Below are 13,353 nucleotides of genomic sequence, written 5' to 3'. Positions count from 1 at the left end.
AGTTGGGGCTGACGCTGAGAGCCCTGGGGAGCCCTGGAAGAGAGGGTGTCTCTGAGAACTATCTTCACGCCCTCTGCTTAAGGGACGGATCTTCAACATAACCACAACCCAAAAACAATCATTGCTGACATTTGGCGTAGATGCTACGGGAGCCACACCCAGGCCCTGATTTTGGCTGTCATACCCCCCACTCCAAATCTGGGGGTGCAAAAGATCAGTCACTCACCTCGTGGTACTACAGTTCCTACTCCAGAGCTCCCCTGGGGGCAGGCTGAAGCTAGTCCACAGCTGAGGCCACTTGCTGGCTGGGCAACACGTTGTGGAACGCTCTGCTGGCTGCCAGGGAAACTGGTGTGAGGGTCAGACTCCCTCCTTCACCCTCAGCTTCCTCCCCTTCCTGAACAGTCGCCTCTGCAGGCCCTCAGTGTTTGTGGAGTGAATAAAACCTGGCACACAGTAGGCCCTCAGTGCAGTCCCATTGACTTCCCAGAAGTCCGGAGTTTTCACAGAGATCCCGGGAAGTCTCAAGGAACATCTTTTTCCTCGGTAGTGACCTTGCTCTAGCCTTCAGGGCTGCACCTGGACTTCATAGTCTTAATGGGGCAGGAGACCTCCCCCACCCTCGGCCCTGCCCTATGGGCAGGTGCACAAAGTTGATGCCTGCACAGGAGGTGGCGGCCCGAGGCAGGTGGGCGGCAGCCGCCTGTCTCTGATCTGGGAGCGCCCCCTCGTGGCGAGATGAGCAATGCACGTTGAGGGAGGATGTCCCCACCGTCCAGGTGGTCTTAAAGGTTCAAACTCAAGGAGACAAAAAGAAAACGGGCATTTAAGGAGGGCGCTCAGGGGTCCATTTAATATAAATGGGCGGTCGTTAGCATTAAGATGAGAAGTCTTGTAGCTTCCTATTAAAACATGTTGTTCTGCAGTGCGGTCTTTTCTCCTAGCCTGCAAATGATTAGGCAATTTCCTCACTGCAAAGAAAGGGAAATACGGTTTGCTTCAGCTCTCCTGGCAACCAGTGGGGAATGAGCTTGGATCGTGGCGTTCAGAAATGTAAACCTCACTCGAGTAGAAAGCACTTTTGCTTTCTCCACCCATCCCATGTTTTCTCCACTTAAAATTAAAAACGAAGATGAAAACAGGCCCGAAGTATTTTGTCTACTTAGTTCTGCCTGAAGCTCTGGGAGAAATTTTCAATAATGACGATGATGATAAAAGCAAAAATAGTAACCTATAAATGCTGAGGGCTCTCAACTAAGGTTGGAACGTCGGAGAGGAAGGGCTTCTCATGAATCCAGACCTCTTTAAAAAAAAAACGTTATGGCCGGACGCGGTGGCTCATGCCTGTAATCCCAGCACTTTGGGAGGCCGAGGCGGGTAGATCACAAGGTCAGAGTTCAAGACCAGCCTGGACAACATGGTGAAACACCGTCTCTACTAAAAATACAAAAATTAGCCTGAGTGGTGGCAGGTGCCTGTAATCCCAGATACTCGGGAGGCTGAGGCAAGAGAATTACTTGAACCTGGGAGATGGAGGTTGCAGTGAGCCGAGATCGCGCCATTGCGCTCCAGCCTCGGCCACAGAGCAAGGCTCTGTCTCGCAGGGGAAAAACAAACAAACAACGTTATTTGTGGCACTCGCTGAAGGTGGTGAGGTCAACTGTATTCAAGGGGCCCTGGGGGTAGGTATGGGGATCGCTGCAATCGGGTCTCGCAGTGGGGAGAGAGGTGGGACTCAGTTCTGACCCCAACAGGGACAAGTGAGAATTTATAACCAAGGAGCAGGGCGGGGGCTCATGGATGGAAAATTACTTAGAGGAAACCTCAGGGATTTTCTAGCTAAACTAATGTGATAGGATTATTGCTGAAGGCAGGCCAAGCTGATCAGATATCCACAGTAGTCGGATACCAAGAGTGGGGATTTTTGCTAAACTGATTTAGTCGGATTCTTGCTCCATCTGGAGTTGACAAGGACAGAGATGCTGCCTAGTCAAGTGGAGGGCTCAGAGGAGACAGACTAGCTTGTGTCGGAGGGAATCTTTGTCTCATTTGACCAAACCCAGGAGGTGCCATGGGTGAAATTCGGCTGCTCAGATGTACAAATGAGAAAGTGTGCTTCCGTGAGAGAAGATACATAGTGTGGGCTTTATAATTTAAAAAAAATGCAGAAGGGATTTCGGGTAGTACAGAAGAGTGGGGAGGACTGGAGTGAATATTGTTGAGCCCTTATTGTTGCCATGTGGCTCTTATTATTGCATCAGAGGCATTGGAACAGAAGTGACTCCATCTTGAATAGGGGCTGGGTAAAATAAGGTTGTGACCTACTGGGCTGCACTCCCAGGAGGTCAGACAATCTTAGTCACAGGATGAGATAGGAGGTTGATGGGATTAGTGTCATAAGATACAGGTCACAAAGACCCTGCTGATAAAACAGGATGCAGTAAAAGAGCTGGCCAAAATCCACCAAAACCAAGGTGGTGATGAAAGTGACCTCTGGTCGTCCTCACTGCTCATTGTACGCTAATTATAATACATCAACACGGTAAAAGACACTGCCACCAGTGCAGTGACAATTTACAAATGTCATGGCAACATCAGGAAGTTGCCCTATATGGTCTAAAGCAGGGAGGAACCCTGAGTTCTGGAAATTGCCCACCCCTTTCCTGGAACACTCATGAATAATCCACCGCTTGTTTAGCATGTCATCAAGAAATAACTACGCACAGCCCACGCCACTGCTCTTCTTATGCTTTACGTTCCTAATAAACCTGCCTCCGCTTTATGAACTTCCTCTGAATTCTTTCTTGCATAAGGTCCAAGAATCCCCTCTTGAGGTCTGAATCAGGACCGCTTTCTGGTCACAATTACATCTTTACCATAGCCTTGAAAGAAAAAAGGCAATCATTCCATTTTACAGATAGAGAAACAGAAGCTCAGAGAAGAAAGAGGCTGAGCTCCAATTGACATCATTGAAAAGCAAAGGGCTAGGATTAGAAACCAGTCTCCTAATATCAACCTCAGTGTTTGCCACAGCACTGGGTCAACTGGTCTACCAACATTCATTCATACATTTATTTATTCATCAAATGTTGATTGAATATCTACCATGCACCAGATAGAGTTATAAGCACTGGGGATACAGCTGTGTCCACAACAGGCTGAAGAAATTAGGGCTACAAACATTGCTGGGCAGGGAAGCTCAGGTTACCAATGATATTTCTTTACTAACTACTTTTGTTTATCAGCGCATTCACCAATCTATTTATTTTTTCTTTTATTTTATGCAAAGAGTTTACTGACTTATTTATTCATCCATTCTCTCGGTCGCTTATTTTCTTATTTACTTATTCATCCATCCACTCAAACATCAATTCACTTGCTCATTCATTTTTTGATCATTTATTTATTCACCTGTTCATTATTTGCTCACTCTCCTACTCCACCAATCATTTACTCATTCCTTCACTAATGCATGCTGTCATGTGTCTGTAAATCTCTCCATCCCTCCATTCATCCATCCATCCATCTTCCTTCCTTCCTCCTATCCATCAATCCCTCATAAATCCATCCATTCCTTTGTCCACCCATATCTCCCTGTCTTCTTTCTTTCCTTCCTTCTATTTCTCCCTCCCTCCTTTTTTCCCTCCCTTCCTTCTTTCTCTCTTTCCATCTATTGGTTCCTCCAATCACTCCTCCCTTCTTCCCTCCATCCATCCCTCCATCTGCCTCTCCATTCTTTCGGGCCTCATGTTGACCCTGAAAATTAAGAAATAATACAACCCAATTCCAACCTCCAAGGCACTCACCATCTAGTAGTGGTGAGTGACAGAAGAAAGGCCACCACATCACTGTGATTAGAAATGTGACCAAGGGCTAGGGGAGGGTAGCACAGAGGAATTCTAAGTCACATGAGGGCTGGGAAATACAGGATGAGTCTTAAAGGAAAAGTGAGCCAAATTGAGCAGGATGGAGGCAGTAGGAGTTTCAGGCAGAGGAAATCACATATATACATGCTTGAAGGCAGAGCGAGCACAGTGTGATTGGGACGGGCAAGTGTGGCTGGAGCTCAGGAAGGGCAGGGAGGCAGTGGAGAGATCACACCTATTGCTCTCCAAGGCGTTGCTTCCTGAGACTCTTGGCTTTGTGTATTGTGAGGATGGCCACATTTGCTGCTCTGTCTACCCCAGTCCCCGTCTGGCCTCCATCAGCTCTGAGAGGACAGCCCCATAGGATTGCAAGAAATCCAGGCTACTCATAGTGTGATTGGTAACAGGGCCCACCTCTCCACACACTGTCAGAGCCAATAGTAAAGAGAAGAGAACACCGCCCCTTGCCCCACCCCTCGCCCTGCCCCGTTCTCCCCTTCATCTGTGGTGATACAAGAGAACACCACCACCCCCTCTTCTCCCCTTCGTCTGTGGTAATACCCGGGCCTGTGGTGCCCCCACAGAAGTATCTTCTAGATCAGCTCCAGCACAGCCCTCCCCAAATTCCATGCCTCCTCCATGTCTGATAAGTCTCCAGGCCCTGTCCCTTTCACCTCTTCACCTCCTCCTTGTCACCCAGACAGACGTTTGCCTAACTCTGGCCCCCATTATGCCAGTCCTCCCTAGCAGCCCCGTCTCTCACCTCTCTGCCTTGAGCGGCTTCCTCCAGCTCCCACATGCCCATTCCTCCGCCTCCAGAGTAACCTTTCTGAAGCTCCAATATCCTCATGCCATCCACCTGCATAGAATCCCTCAAAGACACCCTGTTCCAGGCCAGGGGGTCAAGTCCAAACTCCCTCCCTGGCCAGGCATTCAGGTTTTTAATCAACCGGCACATGGTATTTCTCCAGGCTTGCCTGGCCCTTACCTCCTCATGTGCACCATCCATGCAGACCAGGGCCCAAGGCATTCTCAACACATCCCACTTCTACTCACCTTTGCCACCTTGTAACTGCTGGACCTTTGCCTGCGGTGGCCTTCCTTGGCTTGTCCCCCCAGAAGACTCCTGCTCATCCTTCAAAACCTGGCTGGGTGCATCCATCAGACCTTGTAAGGATTGCTATTTTACCAGTCATCATACTTTATTGCATGTTTGTCTGTCTTCCTTTGCTAGACCCTGAGCCCCTGGGAGGTACAAGCCTTTTCACAGTCTTCACTGCTTTCTCAGTGTCTAAAATAGTGCCTGACACACAGAAGATATTCACTCAATAAACACTCTATGGACAAATGAATGAATGAACACAATATCTCTATGATATCTGGGTTTAGATTCGACCAATAACCCTTCCTGGGTCCTCTGAGATTGTGTGTCCAGCCTGGCCACTTATCCTGCCATGGGAGAAGCTCTGCAGACATTGGACAAAGGCTCACATGACATCAAGTGGGGAAAACAGTCTGATTGCTTGGCATTTAGGGCTGGTTTCCAAGGGTTTGTCTTCACAGGGAGATCCTCTCTCTAATGCTGGCTGGCAGATCACTGTCCTGAGGGTGGGATGGGTTACCCAGCTGCTAGGATTATGGTAGTCGGTGAACTGTGGAATCAGAGCCAATGATCTGGGGTAGAAGGTGGTGGTGGACGAAGACTCATTCAGAGGTGCTAGCAGCTGCTTTCTGAGGTTAACTCAGTGCTGCTCTGCATTGACATTACCATAGCACATGCTGGGAAGTCTGTACTCTCTGCTCCTGGCACAAAGCGTCCTGCCTTCCATTTGGGCCCACAGAGAAGGGACTACATGTCCAAGAGGCAGCAAAATGAGATGCTCGAGCACAGCTGCAGGGGCTGCCCGCCCCCACCTCTGTCTAGGCGGTGGCCTCGCAAGTTCCAATCTGATAATTTCTGCCCCTTTAATTGGAGTGTTTAGACCCTTTACCTTTAATGTGATAACTGATATGGTTGGGTGTAAATCCATCCACCATGTTGCTATTTATTTTCTCTTTGTTCCATTTGTTATTTGTTCCTTTTCTGTTCTGCTTCTTTTTTAAATTAATATTTTTTATGATTCCATTTTATCTCTTGTTGGCTCATTAGCTATAAGTTCTTGTTTAATTATTTTAGCAGTCGTTTTGGAGTTTATAATACACATCTTTAACTTACCACAGTCTGCTTTCAGGTGATACTATACCACTTCGCTTATAGAACCAGAACCTTACGACATTATACTCCCATTGTGTAATTGTTGTTACACATAGTATTGCTTTATATATTACACACTCTTCAGCACACTATTGTTATTTTTGCTTTAAATAGTCAAATTTATTTTTAAAGTGATTTTTAAAGTAATAGAAACGGGGGATTTTATTTACCCGTAGTTGTCATTTCCAGCGCTCTTCATTCCTTTGTGTAGATTCAGACTCCCATCTGGTAGCTTTCTTTTTTTTTCCTAAAGGAGTAATCAACACTTTTTTGTATACAAATATGCTGGTGATGAATTCTGTCTGCCTTTGGATATCTGAAAACATCTTTAGTTTGATTTTTTTTTTTAATGTTGAGACAGAGTCTTATTCTGCCAGTCAGGCTGGAGTGCAGTGGCACAATCTTGGCTCACTGGAGCCTTGACCTCCCCAGGCTCAGGTGATTCTCCCATCTCAGGTTCCCGAGTAGCTGGGACCACAGTCATGTGTCACCACACCTGGCCAATTTTTGTATTTTTTTTGTAGAAACGGGGTTTTGCCATGTTGCCCAGGCTTTCATTTTTAAAAAGACATGTTTTCTGGATGTAGAATTCTAGGTCGACTTTCTTTTTCTCTAAGCACTTTAAAGATGCTACTCTACTGTCTTTGTACTTGCATTGCTGCTTTTGAGAAATCTGATGCTGGCCTTATATGTGTTCATTTGTATATATAACCTATATATAACCTGGGCTGTTGTTTGTTTTCTGACTGCTTTTAAGATATTTTGTTTATGTCTAGTTTTGAGTAATTTTATTATAATGGCCCTTGGTGTCATTTGTCTAATGTTGTGAGATTCTCAAGTATAATCTTGTAAGGCAAAGTAGTATAATATCACTAGGAAGTAGAAGGTAGACTGTGATAAATTAATGTGCTTGGGGTTCATTGGGTTTCTTGGGTCTGTGAGTTTTGTTTACATCAAATATGGCAAATTTTCAACCATTATTTCAACCATTAAGGTCTCTCTCTCTCATACACACACACACACACTTATGCACACATATGTATATATTTATCTGCTTATAAATATGTCTATCTGGTTATATACATATCTATGTATGAATGTGTGTGTGTGTGTGTGTGTGTGTGTGTGTGTGTGTGTGTGTGTATTGTACTGGAAGTTGTCCCAAAGTTCACTGATGCTCTGTTCATTTTTTTTCAGTCTTTTTTTTTTCCTGTATAGTTCATTTTGGATAGTTTCTCTTGCTGTATGTTTAAGTTCACGAATCTTTTTTATTTGAGTCTTTTTGCTGTCTTCCATGTCACAATTTAGTATACTCAGTTCTTTCTCTAGTTTCCTGAACATAAGAAATACAGCCATAATCACAATTTTAATGTCTTTATTTATCAGTTCTATCATTTGTGTCATTTCTGGGTCAGTTTTGAATGATTGAATTTTCTCTTCATTAATGGGTTGAATTTCCTTGCTTCTTTGCATGCCTGGCAATTTTTTAATGATACCAGACACTGAATTTACATCATCATGTGCTAGGGTTTTTTGTGTGTGTTTCTATAAATATGTTTGATTTTTTTTTTTTCTGGGACACAGTTAAGTTCCTTAGAATTAGTTTAATCTTTGCTTTTAAATATTTTTAGATGGGACCATATCAATATTTAGTTTAGAGCAAATTTTGTCTAACTACTAAGAGAAAAACCAAATGAATCCTCTGCCTAAAGCCCTGTGAGGTTTTTCACTCTGGCTCCTAAGAGCAGAGACTATTCCCAGCCCTGTGTGGGTACCTGGGATTGTTCCCTCTAATCCTTTCAGGTGGTTCTTTGCTGGCCTCAGGTAGGTTTCATACATGCATGTGTTCATTAGTACTCAGGAGATTGGAGGGGTTCTCTGTTGATCTCCAGAGCTCACCTGTGCTCTTGTACCTGGTCCTTCCCACAAGCTCTCTTCTTCGTGATACTCTGCCCTGTGAACTCCAGACACCTTGGCCTCTGGATTAATGCATTTGTGTTGCTACAACAAAAATACCTGAGCCTGAGTAATTTATAAAGAACAGAAATTGATTTCTGATGGTTCTAGAGGCTGGGAAGTTCAAGATCAAGATGTCAGCGTTGGTGTCTAGTGAGAGCTGTTCTCTGCTTCCAAGATGACACCGTGAATGCTGTGTCCTCCAGAGGGGAGAAATGCTGTGTCCTCACAGGGCAGAAGGCAGAAGGGCAAAAGGATAGACTCCCTTCATGAAGCCCTTTTATAACAACATTAATCCATTAATGAGGGCAGAGTCCTCATGACCTAAACACCTACCAAAAGGCCCCATCTCCCAACAGTATTGCATTAAGGGTTAAGTTTTAACATAAATTGATTGATTGATTGATTGATTGGAGCTAGGGTCTTGCTCTGTTAACCAAGCTGGAGTGCAGTGGTGTGATCATGACTCATTGCAGCTTTAACCTCCTGGACTCAAGTGATTCTCCCACCTCAGCCTCCTGAGTAGCTGGGACTATAGGTGTGCATCACCATGCCTGGCTAATTAAAAAAAATTATCTTATAGAGGTGGGATCTCACTGTGTTGTGCAGGCTTATCTTGAACTCCTGACCTCAAGCAGTCCTCCTGTATTGGCCTCCCAAAATGTTGGGATTACAGGCATGATCCATTGAATCCAGCGTCAACATGAATTTTTACAGTGGACAAAAGCATTCTAACCATAGCAGCTGCCCAGCTCCATCTCTTCAACTCAGGAAGGCCACTGGGCCCTATCTGGACTCCCTGTCCAGCGCCATGACCTGCAAACTCTCTCCAGATAGTAAGTGGAGGCAATTGCTAGGCTCTCTTCTCTCTCTCTCTCTCTCTCTCTCTCTCTCTCTCTCTCTCAGGTATCACTGTTCTGTGTCTCCTGATGTCCAATGTCTTGAAAACTGCTGACTCATATATTTTCCCTAGATGTTTTTGTTTCAGGTAAGAGGATAAACCCATTCTCTGTTATTCCATCTTGGCCAAAAGGAGAAGTCAGTGAATGAGGCCAGATCTCTTCTCAAGGAACCGATATATTTCCAGGTATTTCAATTGGGCAACTAGGCTGGAGAACTATTGATCTAAGCCATCCTAATTCCTCTAGGAAATTTTTTCAACGTACACTGGATGCACCAAACAAGACCTTTTATATGCCATATTTGGCCCTTGGGCAGAATTGTGAGATTCCTGGAAACAGGAAGCCTTACCTGTTTCCAGAATTTTTTTTGTCTGTTATTTTAGTTTAAGCCTGAGATAAATAGTCTTTGCATTTTACTGCCCAAAGCTAGGAGTTGAAAGAAACAAGATTTGAACCCAGGTCCTCTCTGACTTCAAAGATACCATCATTTCTTTCATGAGATTCTTACTCCATTGCTCTCATTTGCACTGTTATATTTCAGATGATTTTGTGTGTATTCCCTGTTCCACCACCCTGGACTTTGAGACTTCCTTGTCTTTGCATCCTTTAAGTTTAACAGAAGGCCTCATCTGTGGGAGATGGTGAGGGAGTTTTTGTGGAACAAATAACTTCTCTCCTTCTGTTTGCTCTCTTAATGTTTCATGCCTCCTCTAGTCCACACTCGTCTATTAAATGGGAGGTATGTTACCAGCAGCACAGGTGGGATTTAAATCAGGCAGCTGTTACCTGTGAGATGATGCCTCTGCTCCTACAAGAGAGATGTCAAGACAGAGAGCTGGTTCGTTAGAGGAGAAAAGGGCTGGTTAACATTCTGTAAACACAAGCTTTGAGGGATTTCTAAAGTCCTGAAATATTGGAGTGGGGACATCCAACTTCAGTAGTCATCAAAGGAATTCAAATTAACAAACAAAATACTGGCATAATTTTTTAAAAAACCAATAACATGGGATATTAATAAGAATGTAAGGAAAGATGACCTCATATGCTGCTGGTAGCATTTTAAATCAGTATAATTTTTCTGGAACGCCATTTAGCAAAACTTATCAAAAGTCTTAAATATGCTCATGTAATTTTCCTCAGCAATTTCACATTTAGTGCATTATATCCTAAGGAAATAAGCAGACAGGTGCACTGTGATTTATCCGTGAGAATGCTCATTGTAGCACTGTTTAGTGGAAGACTGTGGACTAGATAAATGCATCACTATGAAGGATAAGGCCACAGCCTTTGAAAGCAAATACACAGAAGAATAGTGACATGAAAATGTTTTTGAACAATTGTTAAGAAATCTTGATTAAACAATTATATGCATATTCATCATCATTAATACTTCCTTTGTGTTTTACTAATTTAATTAGCTCTTATAATCCTTATAATAATAAGAACCTTATGAGGCAGGTACTGTCCTTGTGGACTCAGAAGCTGCATCATAGAGAGGCAGCCTGACTTCCCTATGGGCAGGTAGTGTATGGTGGAGCTGGATTCCAACCACTGATGCTTAGGAAATCTTAGAACACTGAACCCAGTGCCTCCCAAGCTGTGGTCCCTGGACCAGCAGCTCCACCTCACCTGGAACTCATTAGAAGTGCCAGATCCCAGGCCTGGTCCCAGACCTTCTGATCAAAAGCTCTAGGGTGAAGGCCCAGCAGTCTATGTTTGAACAATCCTTCCAGGTGAATGCACCTCAGTTTTGAGAGCCAAAGGGCCAATTATAAGAGCCAAAGGAAATCTTCCCTTCTGTCCTCTGAAGGTTTGCTGAAAATGGCCTAGAATAGACAGATTAATAGAAGAAAATAGCATATGAAATTGTATTTAATGAGGCTGGGCATGGTGGCTCATGCTTGTAATTCCAGCACTTTGGGAGGCCAAGGTGGGAGGATCATTGAAGCCAAAAGTTTGAGACCACCCTGCATAGCAAAATAAGATCTTGTCTCTACAATTTTTTTTTTTTTTTAATTAGCCAGGTGTGGTGATGTGTGTCTGTGGTCTCAGCTACTTGGTAATCAGAGGTTGGAGGATTATTTGAACCCAGGAGTCGGAGGCTGCAGTGAGCTATGATTGTGCCGCTGCACTCCAGCCCAGGCAACAGAGGAAAACTTTGTCTCCAAAAAAATAATAATAAAATTATTTAATGTGAAAAACACAGGGAAATTGCAGGAGAATGATTACCCAATAACCCAGTGAGCTCAGGCTACTTACTTGCCCTTCCTCATTGGGGAAGGAGAAATGGGAGGTTGAGGAGTAAGTAATTTTTAGGGGAAATGGATGAGCCTGAAGAACAACGGCCTGAGACAAAATACTTCTGAGCTCTCGGGGAGGCGGTGGGAAGGTGAGGGCAGAACTTCACTGTGAACAAAGGTTGTCTTACTAGGCAGATAAAGCTTCCTAGGTAATCTCTCGGAGCCGCTCTCAGAAAAATAGATGAAAGTCTGCCTGAGCGTGGTGACTACGTGTAGTATCTTTCCCAGTGGATAATCTCTCCAGGTTATTTTATGAGATTTCTAGGCAAGGGGGAGTTTTAAGAAATTGCGTTTCTCTTGGAAAGCAGCTTTCTTAGGCAGATAAGGAAATTCCAGAGAGTCCCTCCTGGTGCTTTGGGAAAGTAAGAGGATCAGAGAGACAGGGAGGTAGGAAAGGTCAGAGAAAGACCTTGAACCCGCTTCTTCAGTTCAGCATGCCAAAGCACCAGATTCTGGGGTATTGTTTTCTGAGCCTGAACACAACATTCTTGCATCTTTTCTTGAAATTTTGAAAAGAAAAATAGTATAGATATATATTTAAAAAGTCTGATGGATTGGTTATTAAAATATTAACAGTGTCACTTCTGGATAATGGGGTTCTGGGTGATTTTTATATTTTTCTTTTTTGTTTTATAATTCCAAAAGGTACATAATGAACTTCTGTGACCAAGGTAAAAGAAAAAATACATGTTCTTTAAGAAAAATAAGAAGGGGCCAGGCGTGGAGGCTCATGCCTGTTATCCCAGCACTCTTTGAGAGGCTGAGGTGAGTGAATCACTTGAGGTCAGGAGTTCAAGACCAGCCTTGCCAACACAGTGAAACACCATCTCTGCTGAAAATGCAAAATTTAACCAGGTGTGGTGCACAGGCTTGTAATCCCAGCTACTGGGGAGACTGAGGTGGGAGGATTGCTTGAACCCAGGAGGTGGAGACTGCAGTGAGCTGAGATTGTGCCACTGCACTATAGCCTGGGGGACACAAAGAGACTCCGTTTCAACAAAGGAGGAGGAGGAGGAGGAGGGGGAGGAGGAGGAGGAACTCTGCCTGAAAACTCCGTGAGAGGGCATATATTTTGGGTAGAAGGGAAGTAGAGAAGAAAATGACTCCCCTAAATCATATACAACTCCAGCAGTGCTTCTCCAGCATGAATGAATCGCCAGGGGTCTTGTGAAAATGCAGACTCAGTGGGGCTTGCAGCTAAGATGCTGCATTCCTGGAGGATGCTGACGATGCTGGTCTGGGGTCCACACTTGAAGAAACAAGAGACCAGAGAGATGTAGGCTATTGACTTCCAGAATGCCAGCTTCACGAGGGACCTGGTCCAACGACAGATTTCCAGTACCGAGAACAGAGCAAAGAATAGTTATCGAATAAATAAATGGAGATGCTGCAAGCCTCCTCATTCCAGAGGACCTAGAAATGGGGGCTCTGGTCATGGTTCTGGATCTGAGGCCAGCAAAACCTTTGGCAAGCTGTGGCCTCCCTGTGATGGCAACTATCACTGGGCAGGGTGACAGCTCTGGGCCCTTCTTTCATATGACCCAATATGGAAGACCAGTTCAGCCCCAGCCACCCGGGCTACCCGACATTTCAGCCTTGCACCAAACAAAAAGTACCAGGAACTTGGTAACACAGGTGTTCTGAGAAGCCCAAAGAAAGGAGCTAGAGATGAAGAAATATCTAAGTTGAGGTTTCTGTAGAAACATTAACTCATCTGCATAGGCTGCGTGCTGCATTTGGATTACAGGTTAGGCTCATAAGCCTGAAATAAATTATATACTCTTCGTATTATTCAGCACTGTACTGTATAATAATAAATTATACAGTTATAGGCCTCAGCCCAAGTTATAACAAATTATACCACAGTGTATAATTACCCTGCACTGCACCATATAATAATAAATTAGACAGCTACAAACCTAAGTTGTGATTCCAGAAAGAGATAGGAGAATGAGTAGTGGCTATTGATCCATTCCTCTGATCAGTCAGACGAGCCTGGAGCCAGAGGATGAAGAGTTTAATTCCGTATCCCTCCCTCCTTCCCTCCCTCCCTCCCTCCTTCTTTCCTTCCTCCC

The 13,353-nt window shown here is 44.4% G+C and overlaps 1 long non-coding RNA gene across 1 annotated transcript in view; it reads right to left on the bottom strand.

Annotated features, from left to right (window-relative positions):
• Positions 1 to 225: 225 nt before the first annotated feature.
• Positions 226 to 13,353, bottom strand: part of LOC108294027 — a 19,896-nt gene continuing 6,768 nt past the window's right edge. Inside the window, exon 3 of the long non-coding RNA XR_001820886.1 lies at positions 226 to 971. This is a non-coding gene — a long non-coding RNA (uncharacterized LOC108294027). The remainder of the gene's footprint in view (positions 972 to 13,353) is intronic.

Source organism: Cebus imitator, unplaced genomic scaffold, assembly GCF_001604975.1.
Source record: "Cebus imitator isolate Cc_AM_T3 unplaced genomic scaffold, Cebus_imitator-1.0 Scaffold18, whole genome shotgun sequence".
NCBI classification, from domain to species: domain Eukaryota; kingdom Metazoa; phylum Chordata; class Mammalia; order Primates; family Cebidae; genus Cebus; species Cebus imitator.
The sequence above is the reverse complement of the archived record's forward strand: the minus strand, read 5'-3'. Positions and strand labels throughout refer to the sequence as shown.